At 39.4% G+C, this 23,440-nt stretch overlaps 1 long non-coding RNA gene across 2 annotated transcripts; it reads left to right on the top strand.

Moving 5' to 3' along the window:
• Window positions 1-815: 815 nt before the first annotated feature.
• On the top strand, window positions 816-22,463 carry LOC144650180 (uncharacterized). Of its 2 annotated transcripts, none has more exons than XR_013570032.1 (4): window positions 816-1,422; window positions 2,028-2,084; window positions 2,705-2,764; window positions 21,225-22,463. It is a non-coding gene; the product is annotated as an uncharacterized LOC144650180 (long non-coding RNA). The 2 variants fall into 2 exon arrangements; XR_013570031.1 differs by lacking the exon at window positions 21,225-22,463 and adding an exon at window positions 3,014-3,913.
• Window positions 22,464-23,440: the final 977 nt, after the last annotated feature.

Below are 23,440 nucleotides of genomic sequence, written 5' to 3'. Positions count from 1 at the left end.
CACAATAGGTTATAAAAACATATTTCAGTTCAGTTCAGTAAAATCGGATGTTGAAGTAAGAACGACGTTTGTTTTGTCGTCACTGTTAAATGCGCTAACCAGGACTGAGAATTTGTAAGGAAAGCTAATCGGAAAGCTAACCTGTGAAGTGAAGTACAACTGATGTTAACGACCCGCCACAGAAGTAAGTTTCGATCGGGTTGATTAAGTTTGCTGTGGAGTTTTCTGTTACGAAATCAAGTATAAGGTTATGTTTGTTCTAATCACGACGTTAAATGTATCTCTCTTAGATCGAATAATTATATTAAAGCCTGGATTTGATATTATGCGGTTTGTGGTGGTCGTCTTCTGTGCTAACCAGTTCCAAGAGGAAACACCCACCGCCATCCTTGAAGCGATGTTTGGAAAAGCCGCGAATTTGATAGCTACCCCACGAAGTGTTATCCAGAAACCTGGTGTGAAAGATGGATCAATTGTGGTTGCTGGAGCGTGTGAAAAGATACACATCGTGACTACAGGCAGGCTAGCTAAGCCAACTAGCAAGTTCCTAGCTTAGGAATGCATATAAAGTGGAAAAGGTGCTATCATTTGGGGGGACCCTAGAGACTGTATTTTGGCAGTACGACATATTTTTTTAAAAAAAAAAAAAAAAAAAAATTTTTCCCTTATCCAACACCTTAACACACAGTAGCAACTTTAATACTGATAAAAATCATGAAAGGACTACACTCACTAGGTGTCATAATAGAATATGCAAAATTATCGTTTTTAATCTTCTTTATATGTTACTCCAGTAGATGCCATAATCTCTATAGCTTACTACAAGTAACACCTACAATTATATCACAACGCCTATTTTTTTTTTGATGATGTCATGGAACAAGATTACTTGTGGGCATCAAACCACTGTAAAAACATCATCAACATATTTACACCTGTGGCCCGGGAATATGGTAAGAAACTTTTTGATAAATACTTTCAATATTATTAATTTCTTTAAAAATACTATGTTTCTATTAAATAATGTGTTGATCCAGAAAATATCCATGCTCCCCTCACAGAAGGGATTGGAAATTCCGGGGAGGAGGGGGCTCACAAAGACCCAAAACTTTAAAGCAATGTATGAAGCTAAATTGGAATTTCCAGAGGGGTGGGGGGGGGGGTCATAGGGCAAATCCCTTCCCTGGAGGGTATGGATATTTTCTGGAAGCACACAATCCTAATAAATACAAATTGCCATACAGAACTGAAGTTCAATTCTGCTCTTAGTACACCTACCGTATCTGATAGTACCTAATATAACACTACAAGTCCATTAAACCATTAAATGACAATCACATTTTTTAACAGCTTAATGTGTTTATACTCTAGACTTCACCGCAAGTGAACGGCATGATGTGTGCAACAAAAACCTGCAAAAAGGTAAACCCCAGCCTTAAGTTCAATTGCCTTAAATATTAAATAGTTACATACAAATTTAAATGAAGAAGACTACATGCAACATATTTCAATTTTCTAATACCATATTTTCTCATTTAAACGCTGGACCCCCGGACTCCTATAAACACTTGGTCAAAATTGCTAATTTTTAAATTAAAGCCGGCGGTGTTCTATCGGCATCCTGACATTTATTTGCAGTCAAGCTAACAAGTAAATAGTACGCTACTATGAACACTTACTAGTACAGTATGCCACTTTGATAGTTTTAATAAATGTTCAAAGAAAATGCCGGGAGTAACATAACTTGAATGGATGTTCGTATTTGTGTTGTCATGACTAACACACAGTCTTTCTTTCTTGTTAGTGCTCACTGTCACACCAACTTCCAATAAACGCTGGGTTCACCAAGGCAACTTTGAAATAAACGCCAGACGAGTTCCCAGCATTTCATTAAGAAAATACAGTATACAAAAACAATATGAAATAATAGTTTACTATTAGTAATGTTGCAGTTGTCAAGTAAGCATATAAAAATCACAAGTCATTTTAACAACGCTTTTGACTTATATATTCTATCTATTTTATAGTATGTGGCTAAGCTTTATCAGAAGATAAAGAAGCATCATAAATACTGGGAACACCTGGTAAATGTATACATTTTTGTTCCTTCTTTCAGTCACTAAATACTATTATAAACTGTCACAGAGAAAACAGCAGATGAATCAATGAATTAAACACATGTTAAACTTAACATTACACTGAAATTATCTACAAGTCACGCCTGACCACGCCATGCAATTTCAAATGACATTGAAAACATCACTTTCATGGCCAGACATCACTATGCATATTGATTTTTTCCTTGTTGCACACTTAAGGACGTTCGCGCTAATTGTTTATGCGCATCCTAACTGCGCACGTAATTCATGTCGCAATGTCACGCCACGCCATGCACGAGTGTGCGCACTGAAGACATTTTCTAAGCACATATAGGGCTGGTAGTCGTTGTTTGAACTTTGCAATTAACTCTCTTAGATGGTCGGTGACCCCCACATTTTTTTAAACGGATCACTTTTCTTGACAATTATCTATGTTTTGCGTAAAAATGAAAAAATCTATCAATTAAAACTTCAATTTTTTTTGGTCCCACGTACGTTCGAATGCCTCTTTTTGAAAATTTATATGAATTTCCCTGAGCACTATTTAACAACCATTTAAAAATCAGTTACAGCCAACCATAATCCAACTTCTTTTCACTTTTTAGGCAGCTACCACACACCCAGAAAGTGACACTGACACTGAGTAGTCACACTGGCTAGCCAAGGTTAGTTTACTACGCAGCATATAATGTCACTTACAACACTGTACTTAATGCAGACACATGTCTAAAATCATGCCATAAACATCTCATTTATTGCTTGAATCTTAGATGTCAGCTTCAAATACAATGTACCTAATGCCCAGTATAAAAAGATATGGTCCTATTAAAATTCTTCAAAGTTTTTTTTTATAAAACATATATAAATACTACAAAATGTCATTTGTTACTTCACTCATTTCTTTTTTTTTTCAGCTCACTTAAACTGCCTGATACTTGATACCTGAGGATACACCAAATGTTGAGTTCAGATAATAAATTAACCTAATTGCTAAAAATTAAAAATAATAATGTAAAATATAATGTAAAATAACCTTATACACCACTCAAATCAAAAGTTCAACATCCCCTTCCCCAAGGCAACACCCCAGGCATTTTAATTTTTGAAAAATTTGTGTTCAAATTTGTGTTCCCCAGAGCCAAAAAGCCATTCAAATGCCCCACCATAGATCCATTTCAGATCATTAAAAATTCCTTTTTTCCAAGAATTAATTCACGCACACAACTCTAAAATACAGGAAAAAGCCTTTGTAACCCTTCACTTTTTATCCAAGTTGTCACACAGTGACAATCTTTTCTTTTAAAGGCCTTAAACTCGCCATTTCATACCTTATTTCATCCTCCACCATGATCTATCAACCCATGTTCACTTACCCAGGGATGGCAAACGCGTCAAATGCCTGGGGTATCACTGCCAAGAGGGGGGGGGGGAGTTAAACCTTTGATTTGACTGACACATAACCTTAAATCAAAATTTAATTACATTAAAAAAATGCAATAAATAAATCTTACGTTTCATTTTCATCATCAGTTGTCTTCTATGTATAATCTGGGGGCCCTGCCAGAAAATGCACAATCTCACTTGTCTCAATTTAAAAATCGGTATCTCACTGTCACAAAACCAGTCTTTTGTTGCAACTTGATTCTGCATTCTGACTTCCTTTTGCACCACATTTACGCTTGTCAAAATTTACTATTCCAAAACTTTCCTCTACTCGTGCACTCTTTGTTTCCCTCAGTAATACAGTCAAATTACCCAGAGCATCCTGAGCAAATCTTCAGAGCCAAATCTGCATAGAATATATTCTCTTTCCCATAATGATGAAGTCCAGTAGCAACACGTCCATCATCTCAATCCTTTTGAACCTAACAACAAAACATATATATAACACCCAAATCATTGTCATATTCTTCAAAACAAAAACTAATTGCTCCCGTTAGATGACCTTTATACATGTAAGCATATTCATTTTGGTTACAGAAAATATCCATACCATTCCCGCCTCGATGAAAGTTCTTCGAAATTCCAATTTCTCCAGGCGTCTAGTTCGGTTTTTACCACAGATCGTTGTTGGTGATGGTATTTGCCCAACGTACCCGACGTATAGGATTGTTCATAGACAAGTTTTGATAAAGGTCGCCTCTACTTTCTTTGTCCTTGCCTGTCCTCCACGTTTTAGATCCATACAGCTAGTAGCCGTATACGTAAGCTTGACATTGCTATTAAAAAAAGTTCTTCCCTTTACATTGTTCGCCTGTATTTTTGTTATGAATGAAAAAAATTCCATCACATCACAAATGCCGGAATGTACTAATTCTTCTGTATTCACGTTCTGTATTCAATCACTAAACTAAGTTTCCATTTTCCGTCAAACTTCTAGTTCTATCCTGAAATTTTGCACCCTCGTTCCCCTTGACCAGCGGTCATTTCATTAAGCTTGGGCCGCCCCCCCCCCCCCCCCCCCCACCGAAAAAAATACCCCCAAAACCCCCCCCCCCAATACTATTAGGCAGCGGCCGAAGCCACGAAAGAAAAACCAAGGACATAGCAAGGGGGAGGAGGGCTGGGGTCTCCATGACCCCTCCCCTCCTTTGTGAGTAGGCATGAATAGATTGTGCCGGTAAATTCAGGAAAAGTTGCTTCACAATATACCCAAACGTTGCTCTAAAGTTGCTCAAATATCAAAAAGTTGCCACCAAAATGTAGAAAAGTTGCTTGCTCTCCAGAGTGAATTTTGCGTTTTTTAGAAATTAAAGCGCTTGCAGGTTTAGTAAGAGTTGCCCCAGCGTCTATTACTCGCACTTTAAATACCAAGATGGCCGGCGGCAGGCTCTATGTTGCTGCGAGTAACCGCTGGATTTAAATAGAAAACCGCTGTCCAGATTTCGCGGGCGTAAAGCAAGTGTTATTTTATTGCCATTTTATTGTATATCCTTAGTTTTAATAAAATCAGTTTTGATAAAACCAGTTTTAATAAAATCCTACGAAATGATACCACCTTTTTATGGTTTGGATCGGTTTTATATCAATTTGTTGCTCAAAAGTTGCCAAGGAAGGCAAAAGTTGCCCTAGGTTGCTGGTACTACAAAAAGTTTCTTTCGATCGGGTAGACATCGAGTCACGTAATGTAAAGCGAATCCTTTGGTCTTTATTTAACAAATATATTGTGAAGTATTTCTCTCTTAAGCGTAATCTTTTTTTGGCTGTGCCATTGAAAGGATTATAGAGATATAAAGAAAAATTCCCTTCACAAACATGCTCTGACTTGTAACGCTTACGTCATTCGGCAGGCTAGGGAAATTCCAAATGCCATTACGTTCTTGTCAAAGAATGTGCTAGCTGACATGACAACTCTTAAACTTTGACAACTTTGCGTATTCTCTGATCTTTTTCTCTTTTTTTGTCTTTACAAAGACTGTTAAGTGTGAATTATTCGATTTTGAAGCGTTTAACTCATAGAAAATGATAAATTTCCACGCTTTCAAAGAGAAATATAATTCAGCGGGACAGAATCTGTGAATAAATACAATTACGTTGGTGTAAAAGAATGTGCTGACATGACAAGTTTCACTTTCGATCGGCTAGACCTCGAGTCACGTAATTTTTCAAAGCTATCCAGCCACCTTTGAAATCTTTGCGAATCCTTTGGTCTTTACTTAAAAAATTCAGTGTGAAGTATTTTGAAGAGTTTGAATCGAAGAAAATACTATAATTTCACACTTTAAAAAATACGCTTTAGCCGGCAAGAATTTACATTTATTTACATTACGTTTGTGTCCTGGAATGTGCCGGTGTTGAATGCTGATTTAAAATATTCTTTTTGTTTCACGGATCAGGATCGTGGGAATTAAATTTGACCACCATTAGCATATAAGAAAACTATTTAATCTCGGATGGAACTAGTCAACCATGAAATTTCACGCAAGGTGTTTTGTTACCATCTTGTTTGTCAGTCGCAACATTGTTTGACGCAGGTAAAGGGGTTAAGGGGGGGGGGGGTGCATTTTTTTGTTCCCCCCACATGGCTCCCCTAAAGTGCACAAGAGACAAGCGCAGCTGTAAGCTCTAAGAGCTCTTGTTAGGTGATTATGTGTTCCTGGGCCCAATTGAAGCAACACCTCTGGCCATGAATGTAAATGTTGTATCCTGTAGAGAGAACGCTCTGCTAGAAGTCTCCTTGGCATTGAAGCCAGAAGGAAAACAAATGAATGCACTTTGTAAGATAGACTCAGGGGCTGAAACAAACATTATACCTAAGTCCCTATACCAGCAACTAAGCCCTGAGACACTAAGCTTACAACAACCTACAGTGAAGTTAACTGCTTATGGTGGAGTAGAGATCCCAAATCTTGGATCTTGCCAAATATATGTGTAGGGTCCTAACAATCCCAACCCCAGAGTCATCCAAGCAGAAGTTGTTGACGTTGATGGTCCTGCCATAATTGGTAACATGTCTGCACAAGATCTAAACCTCCTAAAGCTCAACTGGCCAGTCACAGCCAGCACAAATGCAACTACCCAGAATGTTGTCCAAAGTGAAAAGCAAATGCCCAATGTACATACTGTTAAACTATTTGACATCAGAGGCAAGCAACACCCCTTCCCACTGACAAAAGACTATCTGTTGAAAGAGTATCAGGATGTCTTTACAGGAATTGGCCGCTTCCCAGGACCCCCATACCACATCGAAACTAACCCTGACATTCCCCCAGTACAGCATGCCCCAAGGCAGGTTCCAGTACAACTACAGCGAGCCTACATAGAAGAGCTAGACCAGTTAAAAGAATCCGGAATTCTGGTTGAGGTCCAAAATGAGTATACCCCTTGGGTGAACTCCACTGTGATTACCATAAAACCCAACGGGTCGATCCGTCTGTGCTTGGACCCTCGGGATCTCAATAAGGCAATCAAACGCAACCCCTATTATGTGAGAACCATAGATGATGTGATACCAAAAGTCAGTGGCTCTACCCACTTCAGTATCCTTGATGCACACAGCGGAGTTTGGCAAGTTGCTCTTGATGAGGAGAGCAGTAGGCTGTGCACCTTTAACACCCCATGGGGAAAGCATAGATGGACAAGGCTTCCATTTGGCCTTACCTGCAGTGGAGATGTGTTTCAAGAAAAAATGGATATGTTCTTTGGCAGACTGGAAGGGCTCAGCGGTATCGCAGATGACACATTTGTCTATGGTACAGGCGAAGCACATCATGATCAGCACATACTAACTGTCCTTGACACATCAAGAGAGAACAATGTGAGATTTAACGCAGACAAATTCCAGTTTAAAGTGAAGGAAGCGTCCTTCTTCGGGCTCACAATGACATGGACCCCCGACAGGATCCGCCCTGGCGAAACCAAAATAAAAGCAATCCGTGACATGCCTTCCCCGAAGAACCTTACAGAGCTGCAGTGCTTTTTGGGCATGATTAACTACCTGAATAGGTTCTCACCCATTCTACCCAAGTGTCAGAACCTGTGCGACAGCTGATGAAAAAAGATGTACCATTCTTGTGGCAACCGGAACACCAAAGGTCATTTCAGAACCTCAAACAAGCAATCACTGAAGTACCAGTCCTAGCCTATTACGACCCCGAAAAGGAAAACCTTATCCAGTCTGATGCGAGTCTTAAAGGCCTTGATGTGTCTTGATGCAAGAAGGAAAACCAGTATGCTATGCCAGTCGATCGCTTACTGAAACTGAGTCTCGATACAGTAACATAGAGCGAGAGTTACTTGCTACTTGTTGGTCGCTTGAAAAGCTATTACGTGTTTGGTAAGAAGGTGGTCATTGAAACCGACCACAAGCCACTCGAAAGTATCTGGAAGAAGAGCATATCAAGCACTTCACCACGTCTTCAGAGGCTTCTACTTAAAATGTCCAAATACAACGTGGAGATCAGGTACATTCAAGGAAAAAGCAACGTGATAGCAGATGCCCTTTCCAGGATTAGCCACATGGAGCCCCCTGTAGCAGACAATGAAGTCCCCGTGGTGGAACTGGATACGATCTCTCGAACACTGCCAGCCAGCCCTGCCAAACTAGATGAAATACCAGAGTGCACTGATCAAGACGTTGTACTCAGTCACCCAAAAGATGTCGTGCATCATGGATGGCCAGAATATCCAAATGAATGCCCACAAGACCTGAAAGAGTTCTGGAACTTCAGAGAGGACCTGAGTGTTGAAAATGGCCTCATTCTTAAGGGACACAAACTCGTAATTCCCAGTAAGCTACGCCCACAGATGTTACAAATCATACACCAAGGACATATGGGAACGGAGAAATGTCTCCTGAGAGCAAGGGACAGCCTGTTTTGGCCAGGCATATCAAGAGACATTAAAGAGATGACAGAGAACTGTCTGACATGCGCACAATTTTCCAAACAGCAACCAAAAGAAGCATTGCATCCACACAATGTACCCAGTTATCCATGGCAGAAGCTTGGATGTGATCTGTTCGACTATCTAGGTGCCGAATACTTAATAGTCGCAGACTATTACAGCAAATACCCCATAATTAGAAAGTTGAGCTCCACGACATCTGCTGCAATAATTAACCACCTCAAATCAATCTTTGCAGAACACAGCATACCAGAAACCCTGGTATCTGACAATGGCCCTCAATACAGCAGCAGGGAATTTGCAGCGTTCTGTGACCAATGGGGTATCAATCACATTACTAGCTCACCAGTGTATCCAAAGAGCAATGGATTTATAGAAAGGATGGTACAAACCGTAAAGAACCTTCTAAGGAAGTCCGAGGCTGCAGGGCAAGACCCATATCTTGCACTCTTATCATACCGGGCCACGCCTGTTGACAGCAACTTACCATCACCAGCCAAGTTGCTGAACAATAGAGAATATCGCACACAACTACCCAGCAGTGGACAACTCCAACGGTCGCAAGCAAAAGAATGCCACCAAGATCAGCTGCAGCACCGCCAAGATGTTCAGAAACTGCAGCATGATGGCAAGTCCACACGTGAGCTACAAAAGCTAGTACCAGGCCAACCGGTATCGGTGTTTCAACCAAAAACCAAGACCTGGACTCCCGCGCAAGTGAAAGAGGAAACGAACCACCCAAGATCCTACATTGTAAAGACAAACAGTGGTTCTGAACTAAGGCGCAACAGAATACAGCTAAAACCGTCAGGCCAAGTACCAGCAAGCTTTGAAGGGCAACTGCTCTCTAACCAAGACAACCCACCACAGTCCAGTGCACCTACATCTACATCCCACCAAGTCCCGTCACTAGGATTACCACAGACACCCCAGAAACCAGCTACAGCTGCTGAGGGAAGTCCCGACCAGCATTTGACAACCAGAAGTGGTCGCGTTGTAAAGAAGCCATTAAGGCTGGACCTTTAAACTTTGTTAACCAGAACAACTCAGCTTAGCCGTCTGAGAACTTTGTTGCGTTGGATTTAGTTTGAACAATACTTGTGTTGTTTAGGTTCCAATTTATAGGCCAAGTTAGTTTCTTTCACCCGGCAAAGTTTTCAGGGTGGAGATGTAAACATATCAGGTTTTGCGCATGCGCGTGAGGACTGGACAGAATCATACACGTGTGCTTGTACTGATCTGTACTCGTTTAATAGATACACTGTTAGATAGAATAAAAGTTAGCTTCAGCACACTTGGAATATCTTTACAGTACAAACCCCCCCCCCCCCCGAACAAAAGAACATTAGAAATAGACTATAAAGGGGTGTGGGCACTGAAGCAGCAGTGTACCAAGCAAAAACTGACACAAGTGACCCCCCTGATAAAAACAACTTTCTGTATGCAGACACATTTTTTACCGTTAACTGTTTCTGTATGAATTGGAATGTATAGAGATAACTGATTCACTTACTCAAATCCAATTTCTAACATCTTCAGGACACCCTCCCAGAACAGATGGTATAGATCGCTGGGAGTGCAGTTTGCTGATGACCATTGTGCAATAGGGAACCTAAAGCCACCATCACTCAGGAAAACAAACTGTATCACATGAGTTGCATGTTCTGATTCACTGTCCTCACCTACAAATGACGTTAAAAGATTAAAGTACTGACAATATTTGTTATTATTGAAAGTAATAAAATGTAAGGGCAAAATGCTAAGTTAAAGGTCATCTTCAATAGGGACCTAATCAGACAGAGTGATCAAGGCTTATACAGAGATTGAGGGCCAGACCCCATCATGAAAAACAATATAAAAGAAATAGTAAATAAACTGTGATAAACTGTGTTACATGTCATAGCAAAGGCGCGCCCCACAAATTATGATTTCATGCCAAAACTCATTCACCGATCCTCCAAATGACATAATAGCATTCACAAGTGAATATCGATTGGTGCATGGTGCATGGTGCATGGTGCTGCACGCATTGCTTTGAGGAATTCAGAGTGTAAAGCAAAGCTGACTTCATCATCTTAGAGTCCGACAGGAAGTTGCTTAAAGTAAAGAAGCACATAAATGCCACATTGAAAAAGAATTTGACGTACTGGCATGAGAGGTTTTCTTTAGATCTAGAGAATAGAGAACACGTTTTCAAATATAATTTTGTAGTTCAGTCAATCTTGCTTGTATGCCCATGGAATGGACACAAGTTCCTTTGTTGCTTACTCTATGGTTGTTTTATTGTTGTCCTTAATTCTCTCGTCTAATCCAGAAAAGAATCAACCTTTTTACAACAACAACGTTTTATTTCGTGCCCAGAAGAGTAAATACATGCAAAAAGAAAAATTAACAATAAAATCAAAGGCTCTTCGAGCAACCTCATGGTAATTTGGTAATTCGATGAAGTGCCGACCTTCGCATTTTTTTCTAAATAAGTGTCCAATAAAGTAATTCAATCTCATTTTATTTGCGTTTGAATGTTTTATTTTTCCACATGAGTTGCGTCATTGATGGTTCGTGCTCTCAGGTTTCGTAGCGCTATTCAGTTTTCACCACAAAAATATTTACCGGTTAGTGTATTACCTTTGATCCTTTTTAGCGTTAAGTAAATTTGTTTTGTGAATATCTATACTTTTTTGTCAGCACGTATAGCGTTATTTTTGAGCAGCGGATAAAATTCGAGAGAAAGATACGCCCGAGCAGTTCGTGTTTCTGCTCGACTCAAAAAGATGAAAAACAGATGACGTGACACGAGGTGACGTCACGCGAAACAGAAACGTGCTGTGGATTCAAGCTGTGGATGTGGTGTTAACTACAACACGTCACATGGCGGGAGCAGGGATGGCGCAGTGGTGAGAGCGCTCGCCTCCCACCAATGTGACCTGGGTTCGATTCCCGGACCCGGCGCCATATGTGGGTTGAGTTTGTTGTTGGTTCTCGTCCTTGCTCCGAGGGTTTTTCTCCGGGTTCTCCGGTTTTCCTCCCTCCACAAAAATCAACACCTCTAAATTCCAATTCGATCGGGAATCCGAGGGCCACAGGTTTGTCAGTCGAAAGACTGTTATGTGCAACCCTCGTAAAACAAAGTTGATTTATTTATTTATTTATTTATTTATGGCGAGCGTAATAATTTTTTAACCGTAACTACGTGTAACTCACAGCTGCTATCAGTAATGTCACAATTTCACTTAATTTGCCTTTCAATGTTTTCTTGCGTGAATGGGTCATTGATAGTTTTTTTTTCTTCAAATAAGCGTTCAATAATGTGCCTTTGAATGTTTTATTTTTCCATGGGAATTGTGTCATTGATGGTTCGTACTCTCAGGCTTCGTAGCGCGAATTCTATTTCATCACAAAAGTGTTACCTTTGATCCATTTAGCATTAGGTAAATTTGTTTTGTGGATATGTTTACTTTTCTGTCAGCACGTATAGCGTTATTTTGAGCAGCGAATAAAACTTGAGAAAGATGCGCGTTTCTGCACGACTCAAAAAGATGAAAAACGGATGACGTGACACGAAGATAATGTGACGCGAAACAAAATCGTGCAGCACGAATGTTGTGTTTACAATAAAGACGCGGTAACTGCATGTAGCTGATGTAGCTTATAGCTGCTATCAGTTATGTCACAATCTCACTTCGTTTGCGTTTGAATGTTTTCTTAGGTGAATGGGTCATTGATAGAGTATGCTCTACGGCTTCGTAGAGCGAATTCTATTCTCTTTTATCACCAGAGGATAAGTGTAATTGAACCTCTTTCGATTTGTTTTGTAAAAATTCAACCTTGTTCCCTGAAAGAGAGAGACCCTGCGGAATGAGGTTATAGGATAATTTGTTTTTGATTGACATGTGCTGAATGGCGTTTTAAACAACCTTTCTGTCAGCACGTTAATGCATGAATTAATTGCGGTTTAATATCAGAATGGAGTGACGGAAACACGTCACTTCAAGTTCGCGAATCATCACTACACCTCATTACCATTCGGTAAAAAGAGCACAGTCACTTAGAAATAGTTAAGGCTAATCGAGCTTAGTGGCTGGGCCAAGCGGAAAAGAGTATAAAAAACGGGACACGATTTCCATTCACACACACACAGACAGAGAACAAAAAAAGAAACGTGTATGTACACACACAAAAATGAAAAATAAAGTACATCATCATCATTTTTTCTTTGTCCCACGCTCGTGTCATGTAGAATAATATTCTTCACTATTTATCACCGAGCTTAAAATCTACCATCTTTATTATTTACTACAAATTTGATGATTTCGACATTGCTGATCCTAGCAGTATGCAGGACGCGTGTCACATATCAACCTAGTAAATGGCCTAGCTCACAGCGAGTCTCGCGTAGCTCAGTTGGTTAGAGCGCCCAACCGGTATTCTGGGAGGCCATGGGTTCGATTCCCGTCGGGGACTCAGATTTTTTCTTTGTCCCACGCTCGTGTCATGTAGAATAATATTCTTCACTATTTATCACCGAGCTTAAAATCTACCATCTTTATTATTTACTACAAATTTGATGATTTCGACATTGCTGATCCTAGCAGTATGCAGGACGCGTGTCACATATCAACCTAGTAAATGGCCCAGCTCACAGCGAGTCTCACGTAGCTCAGTTGGTTAGAGCGACCAACCGGTATTCTGGGAGGCCATGGGTTCGATTCCTGTCGGGGACTCAGGTTTTTTCTTTGTCCCACGCTCGTGTCATGTAGAATAATATTCTTCTCTATCAATGTACCAGTTAGTAGTTGGAGATAATCATTTTTTAAAGAGATTTTTGAAACAAGCACGGCTCTTAGATTTAAGTGAGTCATCAATGGCATTCCAAGCTTTAGCACCGAAAAAACGAATGTCAAATGTGCCGTAATTAGTCCTTGCTTTTGGCAGATAGTATGAAATCTTACTTGCCAGTCTGGTTTGATATTGATGCACTTTGTTGATGCTCTTAAAGAAACTGTCAAAAATTAGAGGCAGACTAAAAATGAGATTTCTTTCAAATATGAAAAGCTTAGTTTTTTTTTTTCAGATGAGTTGATAGTTCAGTTGTCAATGACACTTTTAATAAGCACGTTCTTGCTTTAGTTAAGACTTCTCCCTGGCAACAGCATTTGACAACATCAGCTTTCATAATAACACATTAAATGGCAAAGGTCTAAGTTTCAGGGTGTGCCATTCTTATCATTGTTACCATCAGTTCGAATACAACGTTAAGTTGACTAATTTCATGGTAGATTTCATTTTGATATTAATGTTTGTTGTGGAGTGAAATTAACATAAAGTTTCGTTCATGGTTTTATTGAATATTGTCCTGTTATAACAAAGTAGGTACTAGTGAAGAAATTATTCAACATGACACGAGCGTGGGACAAAGAAAAAATCTGAGTCCCCGACGGGAATCGAACCCATGGCCTCCCAGATACCGGTTGGGCGCTCTAACCAACTGAGCTACGAGAGACTTGGTACTACTTTTTTTTATTTCGTTTTGCTTGGTCTAACAAACCTTTTTACATTTTCTATTTTGGTGGTTTTTCCATCTCACAATTAATAGTTTTGTTTCCCTTCATTTAAGTTTTTTTCCTTGATCCCATCTGTGATGCTGCACACTTACAACTAGACAGCAATATAGCTCTTCCGTTCAAGGGCATGGGGGTGAGCAATTTGCGAGCAGCAAACATTACACCTGCTGACCCAAGCAAAGTTTTCTACACTGTCAAGAGCACATCAAAGAAAACTGTTTTCTTTAGTGTTGACATAAGTCTGGGGGGTTAGGGAATGCCCAACAGGCATACAAGGAAAGCTATGCAAACACCAAGCTGCTACAATAAAGAAATACCAGTTGCATTACCGAAATATGGTTACTTTAAAATCAACAACTGGTAGGCAGTATTTTGAAGTATTGGCATTGGGGGAACGCAATACCCAACCAATGTCATTCTATGCAAGTCTCCATCAAAACGCCACCGTTGAGCAGTCAAAAATGGAGTTGCCTGTGATGATAAGGGCTTTTGCTCAGAAGATTGCCCCTTTGATTCAACTGCAGATATAAGCCCAAGTATTGACTTTGCTGCTTGCCACAACATTGACAATCTTAACAAAATAAAGTAAAGGAGGTGTGTAATGGCATTATTTTGAAACTTAAGAGTAAAGATAAAAATTTCATCCAGGCTGTAAGCAAATTTGTGCAATGATGTAACAGGCTATGAGAAGGAAGTGAAACTTCACTACAATCCCCCATATTGCACCAGCACTACACTACAGACATTTGCCAGCAGAAACCTTAGGCCCCATTAGGGGGGGGGGTCCCAGTATCCCGTATCCCATTAACTTAAGCACACAGTAGCAACCTTAAAACTGATAAAAATCATGAAAGGAATACACTCACTAGGTGTCATAATAGAATATGCAAAATTATCTTAGTTCTAATTAATACCATTCTTTATATGTTGACTACCAGTAGATGCCATAATCTCTATAGCTTACTACAAGTAACACCTACAATTATATCACAACGCTTATTTTTTTAGATGATGTCATGGAACAAGATTACTTGTGGGCATCAAACCACTGTAAAAACATCATCAACATATTTACATCAATGGAGCCACTATGGCCAGGGAATATGGTAAGAAACTTTTTGGTAAATACTTTCAATATTATTAATTTCTTTTAAAAATACTATGTTTCTATTAAATAATGTGTCGATCCAGAAAATATCCATACTCCCCTCACAAAAGGGATTGGAAATTCCGGGGAGGAGAGGGGGGCTCACAAAGACTCAAAACTTTAAAGCAATGTATGAAGCTAAATTGGAATTTCCAGAGGGGTGGGGGGTCATAGGGCAAATCCCTTCCCTGGAGGGTATGGATATTTTCTGGAAGCACACAATCCTAATGAATACAAATTGCGATACAGAACTGAAGTTCAATTCTGCTCTTAGTACACCTACCGTATCTGATAGTACCTAATATAACACTACAAGTTCATTCAACCATTAAATGACAATCACATTTTTTAACAGCTTGATGTACTCTAGACTACATCAGAAGTAGACGCCATGCTATGTGCCTCCAAAACCTGCAAAAGGTAAACCCATCATTTGCTTCAAGTCCAATTGCGTCAAATATTTAATAGTTATATACAAATTTAAGTGAAGAAGACTACATGCAACATATTTCAATTTTCTAAAACCCTATTTTCTCATTTAAACACTGGACCCCCGGTCTCTTATAAACGCACGGTCAAAATTGCTAACTTTTTTTAAAAAAAAAAGGGGGTTGGTGTCTTGAAGGGTTTTGGCATGCAGCCCAGGCTTCAGGCTGTTCGTGTTTGTGTTGTCATGACTAACACACAGTCTTTCTTTCTTGTTAGTGCTCACTGTCACACCAACTTCCAATAAACGCTGGGTTCACCAAGGCAACTTTGAAATAAACGCCAGACGAGTTCCCAGCATTTCATTAAGAAAATACAGTATACAAAAACAATATGAAATAATAGTTTACTATTAGTAATGTTGCAGTTGTCAAGTAAGCATATAAAAATCGCAAGTCATTTTAACAACGCTTTTGACACATATATAAGAAAGTCAAGGAACACCACAAACACTGGAAAGAGGTAAGGTCCGGGTCGCACTAGAGCAAAATCAAATCTTTTCCAAATTTTGGTGAGGAAAAAATTGGCCAAAATTTTGCAAGTTCCAAATTTTGGCGGAGGTCGCATCAAACCTAAATCTTTTAACCAAAACTTTGTTGATTGTCACATACGTCAATCACAAACCCATCTAATAAGCGCTCGTCACACGACACATACAACAAAGCAGCTTGCGCGCAAATTGTGCAAATATTGATCTTCGCCATATGATTATTTTCACGGCTTGTTTCGTACTTCTTTTTTTCTTTTGAGTTACCGGTTGCCCTACTTTTGATGGCTTCTTTATTTGCGATCGGAGGAGATTGTTCCATCCTTGCGCCGACGGAGGATTCTTTCGCAAACGCCATCTGTTCGTGCTGCCAGTAACCAGAACTAGACCCAGGGTACGGTTCATAGAGGTTTGGATAGAAGCCCCGCTCACATTCCTAATTTGACGTTAAATAACTGTAGAAAGTGCCAGATGGACCGGGTAAAAAGCTATTTTGTCCCGCCATTGATTGTGCTTGCCAAACTAGAAGCGACAAACTAAACGTAATTTTATCCAAACATGTTTTGGGTAATATGACAGTTTAATGGTTAGAAAAACAAAATTGTCTGTTTTGCCAAAATTTGGAAGCCTCCGAGGCAGGACTTCGGCTTCTTTGAAGATTGGCGTATATTTGGCGATCCGCAAAAAAATGGCAAGATTTTGAAACTTGGGGTCGCACTTATTTTACGCTACGTGTTGACATATTTATGACTTACACAGACAAAATTCGCTCTAGTGCGACCCGGGCCTAAGTGTATACATTTTCGTTCCTTCTATAAGTCATTATAAAATGCTCCAGTTATTCCCAGCTCTATGATTGGTCCATTTGAGTTTATTATAACTCCATAAAGCAGTCTGCCTACGTCACGCACATGTGTTATAACTCAACATATACATGCAAGCTACGTCATGGATTTTTTTGCCAGGAAAAAATTTGACAACCAGCCTGTCTGCCATTATGGCTGAACAATTTCCACGGTTGAGCTTGGGTTGGAATTCCTGAATACCAACAAAAGTGACAGTGTTGAAGAGTCTCAAAGTGAGGCACCTGTTGAAAAAAAGAAACGGTTTGCAGAACTAACTGAAGTGAAAAGAAACCGGCTTTTGATGGAAACGCAAGCAAAAGCACGAAGAGCAAGACAAATTGGTCTGTTAACGCTTTCAAAGGTAAGGAAACTCACAATAAATATAAGTTGAAGTGAACATGGACTGCATATACATCCCAAACACTAAAAACGTAAAACCAGTTTAATACAGAAATATAAAAATTACGAACAAAAGCATATTACAGCGTTCCATAAGAGAGTTTACACTTAAGCTTGTTTACATTTTTGTCAACAGAAAAGCAACATTGCACTTCGAAATACAAATTAGTTAAAGACCCAGTTAAAACTATCTCAGAATGGAGTGCACAAAAAGTCTCTGTGCTGCCAAAACTAGAGGAGATGAACGACAAACAACTTGACGACAGCTTGGCACAGTTTTATACAGAAGCACGGAGCAAAAAGGAGAAGAGTACAGTAAATCGTCTCTAATTTCGTTCAGAAATGCAATAGAGAAGCATTTGAACAACCCACCTTACAAGAGAAGTTTGAAGCTGAATTCGGCTGCATTTTCAAGTTCCAACCGTATGCTGAATGCCAAAATTAAGAGCCTGAAACTGCAAAGGGAAGGAAAATGTGCAGCACAAAGAAGCCATCCCTATTACGAACTTGAAGAAATTGAAAGCTGGTCCTAATTTGCGCTGTACAAATCCACGGTCTTTGCTGAGAAACATGTGGTTTCATGGTGTCCTGTACTGGTGTAGGAGAGGTCGAGAGGGGCAGAGAAGTTTGAAGCCGACAAGTTTTGAGTTTGCAGTGGATGAGCAAGGCAGGCACTATGACCCACGACGAGACCAGCAAAAACCACCGTGGTGGACTTCAAGACCATTCCAGCTTTGAGAAGATGGCTCGTATGTATGAAACATAGAGTGAGACCGATGGCTATCGAGCCCTGAGCTTGTACATCTCCAAGCTAAATCCGAAATGCGAAGCTCTTTTTCAGCAACCTCGGCACGACTGGAAGGAATCCGCCATCACACACCACGTATGGTATAAAAACCGTCCATTTGGTGTCAACCCTCTCGGAAACATGATGAAAGAAATAAGTGCAGCAGCCAGGCTTTCCAAAGTTTACACAAACCACTGTGTTCGGGCGACAGCGATTATTTCGTGCCACAGAAACCCGAACAGTCTCCAGCACTACAATTCCTGCCCGTCGTCTACCCAGCTCAGAAAATGCAGCGATGTTTTGTCCAGTGCATTACAAGAAGAAGTCTTCACGAACTGATAATCCTGATAGTGAGCTCCAAACAGCAGTGCCAGGCACAGTGGTCGAAACACACAACCGAAAGTCCACCACGGCCATTCACAGCGAAATGCTTGGTGGCATGTTTAATTCTTGCACCGTCGGTCCTGTTCAAATTAATTTTTAGTCCCCTGAACGCAAAAATCAGTGAACTGCTTCAGGTTTCTCAAGGTTCTTTTACCTTCAATAACTTCTTCAGAATCGTTTTTGATGTAAAAAAACGTTTGTTTCTTGCCACAAAAGGAACCGTTTTACTTTTCATTCAGCATTTAAGCCATAGAAAAAAGCACGTACAATGTAAGGAGAAATTTCGTGTTGATGAATTGAAATTCGAAATTGTTTTTTCGTTTAATTGTCGTTATTAGAGTGTGGCTGTTTACATTTCATAAAAGAAATAAAAAAAAACTTGCTCCTCGTGCATTGTTGAGAACAATCTCCTCGTGCATTGTTGATAATTTTAAAGACACTCGAGAAGTGTGAGAAGCACTTGGCTGCGCCTCGTGCTACTCTATGCACTTCTCTCGTGTTCTTAAAAATTCCCGCGTTCTTATATAACTCAACAATGCACTCGGGCACGTTTTTTATTTCTTTTCTAGATACTGTTATAAACTGTTACAGAGAAAACAGCAGATGAGTCAATGAATTAAACAGATTTTAAATTAAACATTACACTGAAATAATCTAAAAATCACACCTGACCAAGTTATGCGATTTCAAATGGCATTGAAAATATCAGCTTCATGGCCAAATATCACTATGCATCTTGATTTTTCCTTGTTGCACACTTAAGCCAAAAAATGCTGCTGTAGATTGTAGCAAGAAATCCACTTTAGCAATGAAACAAGATGACAACAATGATAGTTTAGTTTTATCCATCTAACAGGTTTTACCAAAGAGTATTGTTATACTAAGAAAAACCTTCTATCAAGTCAATTTTGATAAACAACGTAGGATATATAAAGGCAAATTCAATTCCATTTTTATGAACATTGTACTAACAGATGAACAAGACGATCCCTCACATCAATCTCTAGGGTTTGCCTCTCTCTGAAACTTTATATGAATTTCCCCTAGCACTATTTAACAACCATTTAAAAATCAGTTACAGCCAACCATAATCCAACTTCTTTTCACTTTTTAGGCAGCTAGCACTCAAACAGACCCTGAAAGTGCCACACTGAGTAGTAACACTGGCTAGCCAAGGTTAGTTTACTACGCAGCATTTAACACTACTTACGACAATGTTCTTAATGCAGACATATGTCTAAAATCATGCCATAAACATCTGATTTATTGCTTGAATCTTAGATGTCAGCTTCAGATACAATGTACCTAATGCCCAGTATAAAAAGGCGTCAGCTGTCAGCTTCAGATACAATGTACCTAATGCCCAGTATGGCAAGGCGTTAAAACTTCTCGCCAGAGAGGGTTCGAGAGCTCAGTATGAAGCATGTGGATTAGCTACAGTTGGGGACCAACTACTTCTGAAAGACGTAGTTTGTTCAGTGGACGAAGTTCCAGTGGCTGCGTACAGGCGCAGCAAGAAACCTACTGTACTAGAAGTAAAATCATTGTCACCATTGGACCAACGAGTCTACAAAGCAAAGTAAGGCCTAATAGATTCAGGTTAATTGCTGATTTTTTAATTAGTACATATCATGCACACTGTCGTAAAAATAACTCACACTAATTTTACCATTCCCTATAACTCCAAACACTCATCAATCCCTGTTTTGAATGTTCGATCAGTCGACCGTTCTTTAATCGCAATAGGTTTCGTGTGACATAAAGGATTGACTGCTTTGCAGCTCTTGAATAAATATGAATCCAATGTTACCTTCCTGTCCAAATGATTGAAGATTTCTTGTTCTTTAGTAGTTGTAGAAAGTACAATTTTAAATGGACTTCTTTGTTCTTTACCAATTCATCTACCAGGAGAAAAGCTGTGTCAGAAGCAGCGATTGCAAACTGGCCTGGAAATGAAATGCCTAACTTCAAGAAAGATCCGGCCGCTAAAGAAGAACTCGAAAATTTGGTGGCCGAGATTGTTCCTAAATGTTCCTATGAGCCTGCAGGCTTTGACAAAGCAAGCATAAGGCAACATATCCTTGATGTCATAAATGAACGGAGGAGGAGACATCGAAATGGCCATGACTACACTCAGGTGATTGTTGATTCTCTGTTATATTATTTTGTCATCACTGGTATGTCAAATGTCATTTGTTACTTGACTCATTTTTTTTTTTTTTTTCGGCTCACTTGCCTGAGGATACTCCATATGTTGAGTTCAGATAATAAATTAACCTGATTGCTAAAAAAAGGAAATATTATAATGTAAAATAACCAAATACACCAGTCAAATCGAAAGTCCAACATCCCCCTCCCAGGCAACACCCCAGGCATTTGAATTAAACTTTTTTCATTCAGTATGGGCTTTGGCAAGAGGAATTAATGGCGATATTGCTGTGAAAAGGAGGCAGCGTGGCCGAGTGGTTAGAGCGCCGAACTTGAAATCCGACCACTAGCTGGTGTTATTTTCGGTAGCCCCGAACTCAACTCCTCTGCTACGCTTGTAAACAGCCAACAAGTCTGCCTCCTGCCAGTTGGGATTCTTAACCATGTTACGTTCATTTACAATATTTGTTTCAGAGTTAGTTTACATTGGCCCTGAAAAGCCCCATTCATTTATTTTTATTTTTTATTTTTAAAAGGAAATCAGAATTGGATGCCAATTTAAGGCTATTCTATGCTAAGGCACGTAACAAAGACGGGGGAAACTACAGCCGAAGCACACTGCCAGTGGACCAACAAAAACACAGCTAACAGCTGTGGATTCTCCACTTAAGTGATGTAAGATGGAACTTGTGGAAAATGTTAGTTTGCTTGCAGTGCAATCATCAAGCACAAAAGAGTATTTGTCACAAATGAGATGAGAAAATGATTTGCTTCAAACTGTGAGGCGTGGTTCAGTTTGTGTACATTGTCATCAGAGTGGCCACAACAAAAATACATGTTGAGGCTTACAATGCGATTCCCACCTAAAAATGCAGAAATAAGGATAAACACCCAGAGGTCGCTAAATAACTGAGTGAAACTCAAAAATGGTGGAAACACTGAAAACAATTGGAGACAGCTAAACAAACCCTGGAACAATCACACTGCAAATGGAAAGATCGCATATTTTTTTTCTGGTAACTCGACCTCTAATAATTCAAAAATTCTGCTAACTTAAACTAAATTTTGTTTCCCTTGATCAAGATTTGGGTCAAATTTAACCTGGTAACTCGAATTCTGATTCTTGGAATTCACCACTGATGCCCATTGATTAGAGCAACGGACAGATCACATATTTGACAGCCATTTTCCACGGTTATCATAATAATTTATTATCGTGTTAGAGTTTCTGACAAGATAAGTTTAAATTGCACTTTGATGTATATTGAAGTGATGAAAAATCAGTAAACCATCAATTTTTAACTCGACAAAGTGAATATTCTATCGAACCCAATTACTTGAGACCCCACTAATTCAAACTGTTTCGTTTCCCTTCAGAGTCGAGCTACTGGGGTTTTACTGTTTTAAAAAAGCATGTACTGTGTTTAAAATTGTTTTAGTACGGGTAACACACAGCTGTTGAGTTTAAAATATTGAGTTTATAAATAATCAAGTCAAGTTACCAAGACTGAACTGAAACTCTGCTCGGGCTTGTTTACACTCAAAGGATTTCATGTGTTAACAACGTATATCTAGGAAAAGTTTGCATTAAAAGCTCATGAGTTTATGCTGCTGGTAGTTGTTCCACATTGTTGCGGCTGAAACTTTCTGCTTTTGCAATGTACCAGACCGCACTCTACTGTTTATCTTGGTACAAAGAAACTTTTTTAATAAACTTTTTTTCGGTGAAATGTAATAAACAGCTAACTTCTACAAATCATAATAAATATGTTTTCATATTGCTATCACACGTGCTTTCTTCCCCCTTTCTGCAAGATTTATGATCATTGCCATATGTTTAAAAAAGGCAACTTGTTTTGTTTCAAACATAAAAATGTTTCGGCTATCTGCGTGCATGACATACTGGGCCAGAGAATTTTACTGCAATGAGCTTCCAGAACTCTCTCTCTCAAGCAAAGCCCTTTGAACGCCCAACAACAAGAAATCGAGGATAATCTTCAAATGCTTAGAGTGCAAATAACAAGTGCAAAGGATGGACTAGCGAAACTGAACGAGAGACAAAAAAAAATTCCGCTCTCTTGGAGAGATAAGAGTTCGAGTTTGCAACAATTGTCACCAAGGCGAGCACACTAAAACAACATGCTCTGGACTTCCATGCAACGATATCAATCGGTGCAAAATAAAGGACAAGCACCCAGCTGTATGGTGTTCATGGGTAAGGGAGTTTTCTCCCTCCGTGCCTCTTACCACCACTCGTTTCATAAATAATTCTTATTTTGTATGCTACAGAAACAGAGATACATTCGGCTCTGATGAACCACGTAGTTTGAACAAAGCCCTGATTATATTGATTTCAGCAACTTAGGCGCATTTTTTTCAAAATTCATCTTTCTTGACTAGCTGTTTAGCTCAACGTCCAGACAAAGCAATACGCAAGTAGCAACCAGGAGATAAGAAAATATTAAAAGAACAATACTTACAGTTGGCAATAATAAATGAATAAATTTAAAATGTAGTATCTAAAAGAGTATTCAAATAATAATAACCAAATTTCTTTTTTAACAATGTATTTGATTTAAATGAACAATCAACGCGATCTTCATGTCAGGTGGAGCAGATTATCTGCAGTGATATTGATGAGCAGTGTGGAATAGTGTACTGTGCCCACAAAGCTGACACTGTTGAAATGGCATTACAGATCAAGGAATTTCTGACTGTCTTGTTCTTTCCATGCCAGTCCTTTATGCAATGT

Source organism: Oculina patagonica, chromosome 4, assembly GCF_052425735.1.
Source record: "Oculina patagonica isolate OP01 chromosome 4, crgOcupat, whole genome shotgun sequence".
In the NCBI taxonomy this organism is placed as follows: Eukaryota; Metazoa; Cnidaria; class Anthozoa; order Scleractinia; family Oculinidae; genus Oculina; species Oculina patagonica.
This window is presented reverse-complemented; position numbering and strand designations above follow the sequence as displayed.